General features: G+C 35.5%; 1 long non-coding RNA gene across 1 annotated transcript; it reads right to left on the bottom strand.

Annotated features, from left to right (window-relative positions):
* Nucleotides 1-584: 584 nt before the first annotated feature.
* Nucleotides 585-2,482, bottom strand: LOC107981753. Its single transcript, XR_004226711.2, has 3 exons — nucleotides 2,287-2,482; nucleotides 2,179-2,207; nucleotides 585-2,078 (listed from the first exon to the last, which is right to left on the bottom strand). It is a non-coding gene; the product is annotated as an uncharacterized LOC107981753 (long non-coding RNA).
* Between the last annotated feature and the right edge of the window lie 8,185 nt (nucleotides 2,483-10,667).

The raw sequence follows: 10,667 nt of genomic DNA, 5'->3' as shown, positions 1-10,667 counted from the left end.
ATATAAAAACATCTAGTATTAGATTATCTATGAAAAATGATAAGTTGACAACAAAATCCTCAATAGTTCAAGTATTTTGTTCAATTTACATTAAATAGGTTGCAAATATACATTGTTTTCTCTCCATTCGAGACTGCAAGCGTCTCCTCTTCTCTCAGGACCTCAGCTTCTTATTATAGAATTCGCATTCTTACGTGCGTATGTATGTATAATGCGTATTACGATCAATGCAGAAAACCACCACGCAGTAGACATCACTTGTGACGTCGTGAATTCCGAGTCGTGCACTAGAGAGCGAGCGACATAATTGCACGCGCCAGCAGCAGCACAATGCATCAAGTGATTTGGTCTTGGCGCTGGAATTTTTGGCGCGTTAAAGCTAGTAGGCTCATTTCTCAAGGTGAGAGTTTAGTTAATAGCACGTGAGCAGTTAAATTAATTTTAGGCTCTTTGAGTAATTTGTATGATAATTTAACGCTAATTATCGAGGGATTTATCACTGCTTTGTACATTTGTAACGATCTCATTTATTATTTTTGATGAAACATATTGAAAATATAAGTATGAGGTTAAATAAAAATTAATTATTTGGATACATTTTTTATTTCCATTGTATTATAAGGTGTAGGACGCAACATCTAGTTTTAAAATTTGCAGTGTATTTATTGATTAAAAATAAATACCGTGAAAGTGTCTCAGTACAGGACTAAAAAGTCCCGCAAGCTGTCACGACTATGCTTATGTAACATACGTGCGTATAAGTAGAAGATATTCACACAAAAGCGTTTTAAAAGCATACAATATATGTTTTCTTTTATGCCCACCGAAAAGCCGTAGTTCGAATCAGATGTTGAAAAAATATTCTATCCGAATATATTATTTTCATTGCTCGTTTATTAGGCACGACCGCGACACGGAAGTGCCTTATAGTTTTGTCATCGAAAAATGTGTGAGATGTGATATCTCACGCAATTTTCGACTGATCGGGCTAAAATTTTGGGAGGAGTCTCCTCTCGCATAACCCTAAAAACCGATTTTTTGTATCCCATTCTCTACGTTTTTTTAAAATGCAGGCACAATTTGTTCAATTTTGGTGTGTTTTTTAAATAAAAATTTTGGTGTTACACGATTATCTCTGAAAGACTTTAATCAATCGGGCTAAAACTTTGTGTGCGAACTCCTCTCATAATAGTAAGGTTCCAAATTTATTTTGGGCTTGATCCTGCACAAATACGCAGAATGCGGTCACCTCCAAAAATCGCTAAAAACGGGTTTTTGGCTTTAACTCGAATTCTTAGCATTCTACGAAAAAAAGTTAAACGGAAAAGTTGTAGATTTTTGAAAAATACAACTTTTTCCTGTTGACATCAAATCATGAAAATGCTTATAACTTGAGTAAACAGCCCAAAATCGTTTTTTTACAGCTTAGCATCTAATTATTGCGGCTATAAACCTTTGCAGCTTTACGTTCTACATGAAAATGTTAAATGTAAAAGTTGTAGATATTTTTAAAACACAACTTATTACCAAGGCAAATACATTTTGTAAATGCTTCGATTCGAAACAAAGCCTCAAAAACGATTTTTGATACAAATAGTTTAATAACGATCTAGATGCGACGCGCCCACAGGCCCCAAGTTTTGTAGGGATATCTCCTTATCATTATAAACTTATAGTTAAATTCTGAACATTATCCCTTACATGTATATAAATAAGACAACATAAACGTAATTGTATAAACACGCAATAAGCGCATGAAATTTGACAACAGATAATTGATATTTTTAATTGAATCAGCACAATTTACTTTCAAAATTTGTGTATATTGTACTGAACTAGAAAACCTAAACTTAATAATAATGAAAATAACTCACATTGAAGAAAGGCTCTTAGAAACCTGACACGTCCCTCTAAACTAAGGCTATATTCTAAACAATCAATTTTATAAATAATGCCCTACAACTAAATCAAATCTTGGCTGGACTAATTAATAAAAATCTTCTATTTTGTTCCATGGAATCCCCTGGAAAATATTATCCTTTGCTGCAACTGCTTGCCATTATGTTCAATTTTTTTACCTAAAAAAAAGGATAAAATTTAAATAAAAAAATAATCTCTGTAATGTAAATAATATTCTAAGTGAAACCATTTATGCACTAAATGAGTGGTTGTACATACGTATAACCTGCATCTTAGCAACACTGTATCTGCAAAAATAAAAATTACATCAATTGCATGAAATGTATTTAAATTATATAGAACATATTGTACCTAAAAGTTACACACTAACGAAAATCCAATGTTATCGATGATCAGGCATGAGACCGGTGCCCATTATACTGCTCTCCTCGAGCCAGAGTCTTGATGAATCTTTCTTCCAACTCCAAGATTGCGATGCTTTAGATACCAACGTCAATAATATCTTCAGTTATACTCTGGTGCATGCAGTAGACTGCGATGCCAATAAATGCAGCATTGCTCGTTCACCTAGACACACAGGAAAATATATTACAAAGTGTTCTCACAAATAATTATTGATAGATTGAGTCCACTGATCTTTTAGAATAACAACGTCAAAAAGTGTTTTTCAGTCACATAGTATATATTCACAAACAGAAAACTAGCAATATATTAATAATCACTGTTAAAGTACCCGTAAGCAAGAAAAAATATCTATTTAAGAAACTGATAACATGCACACTGCATTTCAAATTAAAACTTATTAAAGATATGTTATCAATTAAACATACAGTACAAGTCATTGTAATATTTTGAATATCACCATGTCCGATAATACAAACCCATCTCGAGAGCCATATTAAAGTGGTTAAAGTATCTAATAACATCAATCAATAATCCTAGCAAGCATGAATCCAGCTCCAAGATCATCTAGACGTGGTTCAAGCAGCCAGCAACGCCAACCAGGACAGCCAGGAAGTTCGAATATAGATCGAGGATTGTCTCCAGGTGGTTAGATCAGCCAAGAACACCAAACAGCATGACCAGATAATATTGAAATACCCATAGACGCCTATCCGCATCACTATAAGGAGAGTAAATCTAGCTCCATGGTCATCTTGATATCTCGATGTCCTTGAAATAGCCAGTAACGCCAGGTGCTACACTTCCCAGACAGTGTGAATCAGCTCCAGGATGGAGCATGCATGGTCCAATTGGCAGCGATAATTAGTAAATTATCATTGTCCTCTGACACCAATGCCACATAGCCACAAGTAGGAGACATCACAATTACAACACTGATCCAACTCTAAAAACAGATCACACAATCACATAGTCACTGATTTCACTGCACATGACACAATAAATATCCGTTTTAATAAGGATGAATACAAGAACACAGCAATACTTTTTGTAGATTTGTGTAATAGTAAATCGTCACTTAGACAGCATCTCACAAAAAAAATATGAGTCTGTCTAGGCGGCGTCATTTTGCGTACGCGAAGCCTCTTTCGCGTACGCGAATACCCCAATCTGTACCCCTCTTTTCGTACTCGAATAGTCGGAAAACTGTTTCGCGTACGCGAAGAAAATTTTCCGCAGACTTCGCGAGCGAATAGCACTTTTCCGAGTCACTCTCGCGCGCGAAATATTCCAGACTTGAGTCACCCTCGCGCGCGAAATATCACAAATCTCCCCCTTGCGCGCGACGCGTTATTCACGTGAAAATACTTATTTACATAACCTCTAAGCTTAATACTATCTACTTATGATCAATGCTGGTATGAGATGAGAGTGCTTCAGTGCTACCATGTTGCACGATGTACGTTGTACAGTGTAAGCGGGGCTAAAAACGTTGGCAAAGCAGCTGAGTCTCTCTACAACTGAATTACGCAAATTTATTTATTGTATTCACATAAATAGCTAGTTATTCAACTATACGTTTGATATTTTTTAAAATGCTGGGGAAATTCTATTTATTTGTGCAGGTAAGAGTATAATATAAATTCCGCGCGTTACCGACGGATGCAGCCAGAGTATAGGTTAGCTCGAGCGCCATCTGCAGCCGACTTCGCGGTATTTACAGGGCGCACCGGGCCATGGGCGGCGCACGCCGCACACGCTCACCCCTACTCCTACTGATATCACGTCGCTACGTAACAGCTGTTTATAGGTATTTTACACTAACAAATTGAACTCTGACAAAAAAACGTTACATAGGTTTTTGACATGTTTTTGCCCATAGAATCGATATCCGCATTCAGTTTTGCAAAATTACAACATTTTGGGTTATTTGTTTAAATAATTTGTTATAAACAATTGTGATCGACAAAAGGAAAAACACGGGTATTTTTTTTTTTTTGGTTATGCATAGGATGGCACAGTTCGTTTCTCGATATCTCTGCGAGGTTTTGCCTAGTTTTAATGGGTTAACGGGCCCCTGTGAGGATCCGGCGTCGGAGGGCCACTTGTGCAGAGCTTGCTCTGCTTACGCCACATAAAAAAGAACATGCACACATACGCACGCACACGTACATACACGCGCGCGTACACACACACACACATTACTATGGGTAAAACATGGGTGCCACCTCCAAACCATATGCTAACAAAAAGTTACGGGCCAATTACTAATTACTATAAAATAGCTTTTACTGCGCCCTGGGTAATTTATTACCTGACCGAGCGAGAAATTTTTCCGGCATCAATGGACAGCCGAGCCCAAGATTTGGAATTAAAAAAGAAGTTGTCAATAATGACCGTCCTCATCAAAAGTTGCGAGCTATTTGAAATAGGATACAAATCAATTTTCAATTTTTGTCGGATTTTCGCATTTTTGGCCATTTTTACTTTATTCCAAATAGCTTGCAATTTTCGATGGAGACGGTCATTTTTAACAATTTTTTTGGAATCTATATCTCGTGCTCGGCTGTCTATTGATACCGGAAAAAATAATGCTTGCTTGGCCAGGTAATAAATTACCCGGGGCGCAATAAAGGCTATTTTTTTGGTAATTAGTAATTCGCCAGTAACTTTTTGTTGGCATATGGTTTGGAGGTGGCATCTATGTTTGTTTACATACTTTATGTCCAAACGCATGTAAGAAGCTTGGTTTGGTGCGTGTGCCCTCAAAATTGCAAGAGCTCGATTTTTCGACCGTGAAGTATCGGACTTCTCGTAGAATGACCCATATGCATGTTTTATATTCAATTTTACACTGAATACTATTTTGGTCATTCTTTATATTTTATTTATAGGACAAATATGAAATACGCAAACAAATTTACTTTAAAGGACTGAAACTCTAAAAAAATGGACTTTTAAAAAAGTAAAAAGTTAGGCGAGTTTGATATATTCCGCAACGAAATTACAGATAAAAAAGAACTGAGATCAATCAAACAAAGTCAAGTTTATTATATTTAATCATAATGAAGCAAAAAGAGTGTTTTGTTCAATTAAGGGCTTACTGAACTTAAATTTATGTTGTATTACACAAAAAGAAAATTTTGGATAATCACTAGAAAACAAAATGAAACGGACATGGCAAGTTACGTAGTAAGTATCTTGAGAGTTGTTTCTGATGGATCAACATATAACTTAACTTTAAGTTAAGAAAGCCCTTGATTAAACAAAATAATTGTTTGCTTTATTATAATTAAATATAATAAACTTGACTTTGTTTGATTGATTTCAGTGCTTTTTTATCTGTAATTTCCTTGCGGAATATATCAAACTCATCTAACTTTTTACTTATTTAAAAGTCAATTTTTGTTAGAGATTTTAGTCCTTTTAAGTAAATTTTTTTGCGTATTTCATATTTGTCCTAACAATAAAATACAAGCATCTTTAGCACCTTTCGATCATGGTTTTTTTGTGACATTTTTATCATTAACGTGAAAATACTGATTGTTCTGTCGCAAAATATTATTATAGTGGCTATGATTAATAATGTATGTTGAAAAAATTCGGATAGGTGTAAATTTTCGCTGTCCACGAATATTATTATTACGCTTCGTCATAAGCCGCCCTATACGCCTAGACACCATTTTTAAATGATTTATTTACTTAGACACCAAAAATAACGTAGCGCACCACCTAGACCTCGTCATCGGCCACCCTGTATACCTAGACACTGCTCTTGAATGATTTCTACACCTAGACAAAAAAAAAACCACGGTGCACTCCACCTAGATGTCATTGTCGGCTACCCTAGCTACAGCTACCGCGCCACTTGATATTAAATAAAAAAAATATGAAATCACACCTGTAGTCCAGCTGGTCTGTATATGTTGGATTGCATCAGTAATCCCGCTCGCCTGTATAAGTATGTGGGAAAGCAATATGTGCGGCTAAATTCACGGTCTTAACACTAGCCGTGTGCGGCTAACTTAATGGTCAGAACATGTTGAACTGGAGAATCCCAAACGGATCTGAGCATTTTTGTAAAGACATGCTTGTTTATTGTAAATAAAGCTACTTTCTTGCCAATATATCGATTAGAAATCATAGTTAAGCATACGAATATGATTATACGCCAAAAAAAATTTAGCTACAATAATGTAAATATTTGTATTTATTGAATTGAAAATTTGAAAACCCAATATAGAAGTAAATAGTGTCGCAGTCGCCGCAGGCTTCTCAAACTCGCCTTCGTGGCGCTACCGCGGCACATGATAATATGCTTTATATGAGATTCTTTTTTTTCTACATGCACTGTTGAAACAAATCGCAACAACTGTAATGGCCGTTTTTAACATACAATGGATGAGATACACAATGAGTGCGTGTGCAAACTGCCAGGAATCTTCAGATATTGAGACAAAATTTCAATATATTCAAAGTATAACGACGAGTCGTTTTTTGTGTGTCTTTTAGATGTTTACAAAATTTATATGATGGTGTCATTGTAATGTACGATGAAATCAAATCTCATAATGCGAGAGAAAGGTTGAATTAAACTTTCGATAACCTAATTTGTTCATTTAAAATATAATTTATTAAACATGATTAACATTTTATATTAAGGTTTCTACGAATTCATTGGCATGTATAGCTACCTACAAACTAAATTGTCCTTTTTATCAATGCATACTATAATAGCAAACAATGTTTTACAAATAATATAGTGTGCATCAAGCAAAGGGGTTCTTTGACCTCTCGTGGTTAACTTTAACTCAATCGGCAAATTGAAATCTCGTTAAAAAAAAACAACAACCAATTTTACATCTGTCGTACACAATATACTAAATGTTTTCATATTGTTTCCTGTTATCCTTAATTACCCATCTACGTTTGTGTGTTCGCATGAAAATTGACTTATCCATGCCCTTATTATAACTCGTGCTAAAACATTATCTTTGCTATAGAAGATGCCAATTTTTTCTCCTTTAATTGCACAATGTTTCATTCTGATCCTTTTCTTAACATACTCTGCATTTTTAATGATGGAGACAGATATTTTATAAAAGAATATACTGTTAGTTTGATAATTTATTTATGATCGTTGAATTCTCAATAATCGAAGAGAAAACGTGTATAAACTTGGAATACGTAACGTATTATTCTGAGTAACTGTCTAAAGTAATGCAGCGATTCGCAAAGTCATTAAGATATTTCGGCATTAGATCGTAAAAATCTCATTTGGCAATTTGAATGATGTAATTGATCGATGACATAATCTGTTATCCGCAGTTTTACCGGTTGAAATCAATGAAATATAAATGGGAGTATGTAACCGATTTGAAAATACGCACAATGTTTGCCAATTTTAAAATGGACTTACTTATTCTTACCCTATTATTTTGAAGTCTAATTACTAAATATCATTTCGCAATCAGATACGATGCCCCCATTATTAATAAATAAGTCAAATTATGCACGTGCACAAATCGCCTATAGAAAAGAGCCCCAACCAAAACCACTGCATATATACCGCTTTACATAAATAGATAGCAGCAGCCCTCACTCCTAATGAGCGCGTCTTACGTTTCTCCTTATTATCGAACTAGCTGCACCTCTAATACATATCCACTGCATAAGCGCGTCGCCGCGTAACAACAGCAACGACGAGCTGCGCGCGAGGATCGTTTGATCTTTCACGATCCTCTGTCTCTCTTGCTCTTTGCAGAGGCCTATCGATTGTTGCGACTTATTGCACAACGGGCCATAAACATTGCTAAACAATAGATCATGGCTCACATAGTCGTCCGCGAGGTTTTGGAGGTGGACGAGAATGGGACTAGGGAGGGAGGGAGGGGAGAGGGTGCAACGTAGTGGGAGAGCAGGGGGGAGTATACCGAGTTGACTCTTGCTGCTCGCGGCTCCGACTGCTTCACGCGTATGCAAGCGTTACATACATTTGGTTACATTACCGCCTTTTATTACGTAAGGAAGATTATGAGGAGCCAAAAGAGTAAGAGGTAAAAATGTTATATTATTTTAGAGATAACTCTGTTGTGCGTTTTTCGGGGCTGTTGGATTCTGGTAACGATGCGACATTCTTGAAATGAACAAAGCGATGCACATAAGTAAACATTATTTGTTATTTGTATTTCATAATTTAACAAATAATGATTTTAGACTTACTTATTTTCTGAAATAAAAAATTATAAAATAACTACATGATATCACAGATCACTTTGATATAGTTGAAATCTAAGCGAATTTTCAAAATCATGCAGCATGAGTAATTGTGGCATAATTGGACGTAAAACAAAAATCAATCGTTAGTCAAAGTTGGTAAAAAAAGTCCACTACCTTATAATGTAATATTTCTCAGTATAAGGAGAAATAGACAAGCAGTTAATTATGTTTCAAAATATTTCGAAAGCTTTCTGCAACAACGGAATCCCAAACAAATTTTAAGTAGTGAAACTGAACCTTACAATTATTATTATAAAAATCTACGAAACTCACTCTCTATAATTCCACACACATTTTTAAATTAGGACATACTGCAGTTGCAATACGACATCTAATTTGCCTCGCTGCAAGAGGATACGTGTATTCCAGCGATCTGTTGCTCGATCAACGCAAGACTAGCAAAACTGCTGGTGCATGGACGACGCGGGTGCTTGGCCAACTGCTAAAGTGCTGGTAAATTGAACGTTTTATTGTCTAAGCCGTAGCCATTCGCCGTCGCGCTTTTGAAATCACAAGACATGCTTACGACGTGTTTTACACTGCGTAATTTTCATAATTTGTTATAGTCATAATTTCCTCCAACGTAAATCCATGTCGTAGCACGCGCGGGATTCTTTTGAAATTTTTAATAAGAAGTTCTATAGTTTTCTTGAGATTGAGCCGATAGAAACAGGTAATATTATTGCGAATCATTTTAAATTATACTTGTAAGCCATGATGGATTAAGTTACAAATTATAGTAAAAAAAAAATTAAGGTATGTTTTATTTGCACGTTCTTCACATGATTATAACAGTAGATCATGGTTATAACAGTAGGTTTGTTTACAAATTTTAGTTGCAGTGCTGAATAATAATATACAGCAATGAAAATACTACTCAAAAATACACATTCAACTGTGTGGTTAAATTTAAATAATATTCCAAGAGCACAAATAAGTAGCAACTACCTATGTGACAATAATGACCACAATGAATAATGTGTATATTTTTTTGTAACACATGCACGACTTCAATTTCTTTAAAATATTTTAGCGGGCGTTTTTTTATTTATTTTTTTGCCCGCATAAGCAGTTTGAAAGAGGTGACCTTATTAGTGCCACATATAGGTAAAAAAACGCAGAAATCAATACATGCGTTACAAAAAATATGGTGTGCAACAAGGGCTAAGTGGGCTTTTTGCTAACGCACTTGTCTTCGGCTCGCAAACGCACTCACCTTCAACTCGTAATGCGAACTCCACACTTGGTATAAAAAGCCCATTTTAAGCCCTTGGTACCCAATATACTATTTTTGCCCGCTCTTTGAAAAATTCGTAAAAATGATTAAAACATGTACTAATACACATTTATAAATATAGGTATTAGTATCATTATAGAACTAAATACTTCGAGGTACACCGTGTCAAATAACTATGGTGTATACCAATGACTAAGCAAGCCTTTTGCCCTCGTATGGATATTGCAGTACTCATCTGCGACTCGTACTGCAATCTCCACATTTGATATAAAAAAGTCTAAATCATGCTCCTGATATACAGTATATTATTTCATTATCCACGTGCCTTTCAAAAATAAAATTAACAATTTTTAATGTGTTTTCGTCTCTAACGATAAGCCTATGAAGATGAAATAAGACTTAGACGCGGTCACTGCCTTGTAGACGAGAACGATCGGTAACGTTTAGCGCACAAAACCCAATCGATCCGTGGTGCATCGTGGCTCATTATCGTCGCCTGGCGTGTTTGAGTGAGTTATCGACGCACCACTGGAACGTTCGACTTGACGTTGTTACGAAACGTCCCTCACAAGCTTTCCTCCTTCTTTTCTCTGTTTTCTAGTACTTCACTTCGTTTCAGTCCGTTGGCAAAAGGTGTAGGTAGCGTTGATTGGCGAATGCGTAACTACGATGCTTCCGTGTGATAGGTGTACTGCGATATCATAACAAGTTATTATTACTGCATTTTAATAGAAAGACTGATTTCTAGTACAAGATAATAGCAAAAAAATTAAGCTGTCAAATAAAAAAAAATCATAAAATTATGCAAATTTCATATTTACGGTTATAA

This window comes from Nasonia vitripennis, chromosome 2 (assembly GCF_009193385.2).
Source record: "Nasonia vitripennis strain AsymCx chromosome 2, Nvit_psr_1.1, whole genome shotgun sequence".
NCBI classification, from domain to species: Eukaryota; Metazoa; Arthropoda; class Insecta; order Hymenoptera; family Pteromalidae; genus Nasonia; species Nasonia vitripennis.
This window is presented reverse-complemented; position numbering and strand designations above follow the sequence as displayed.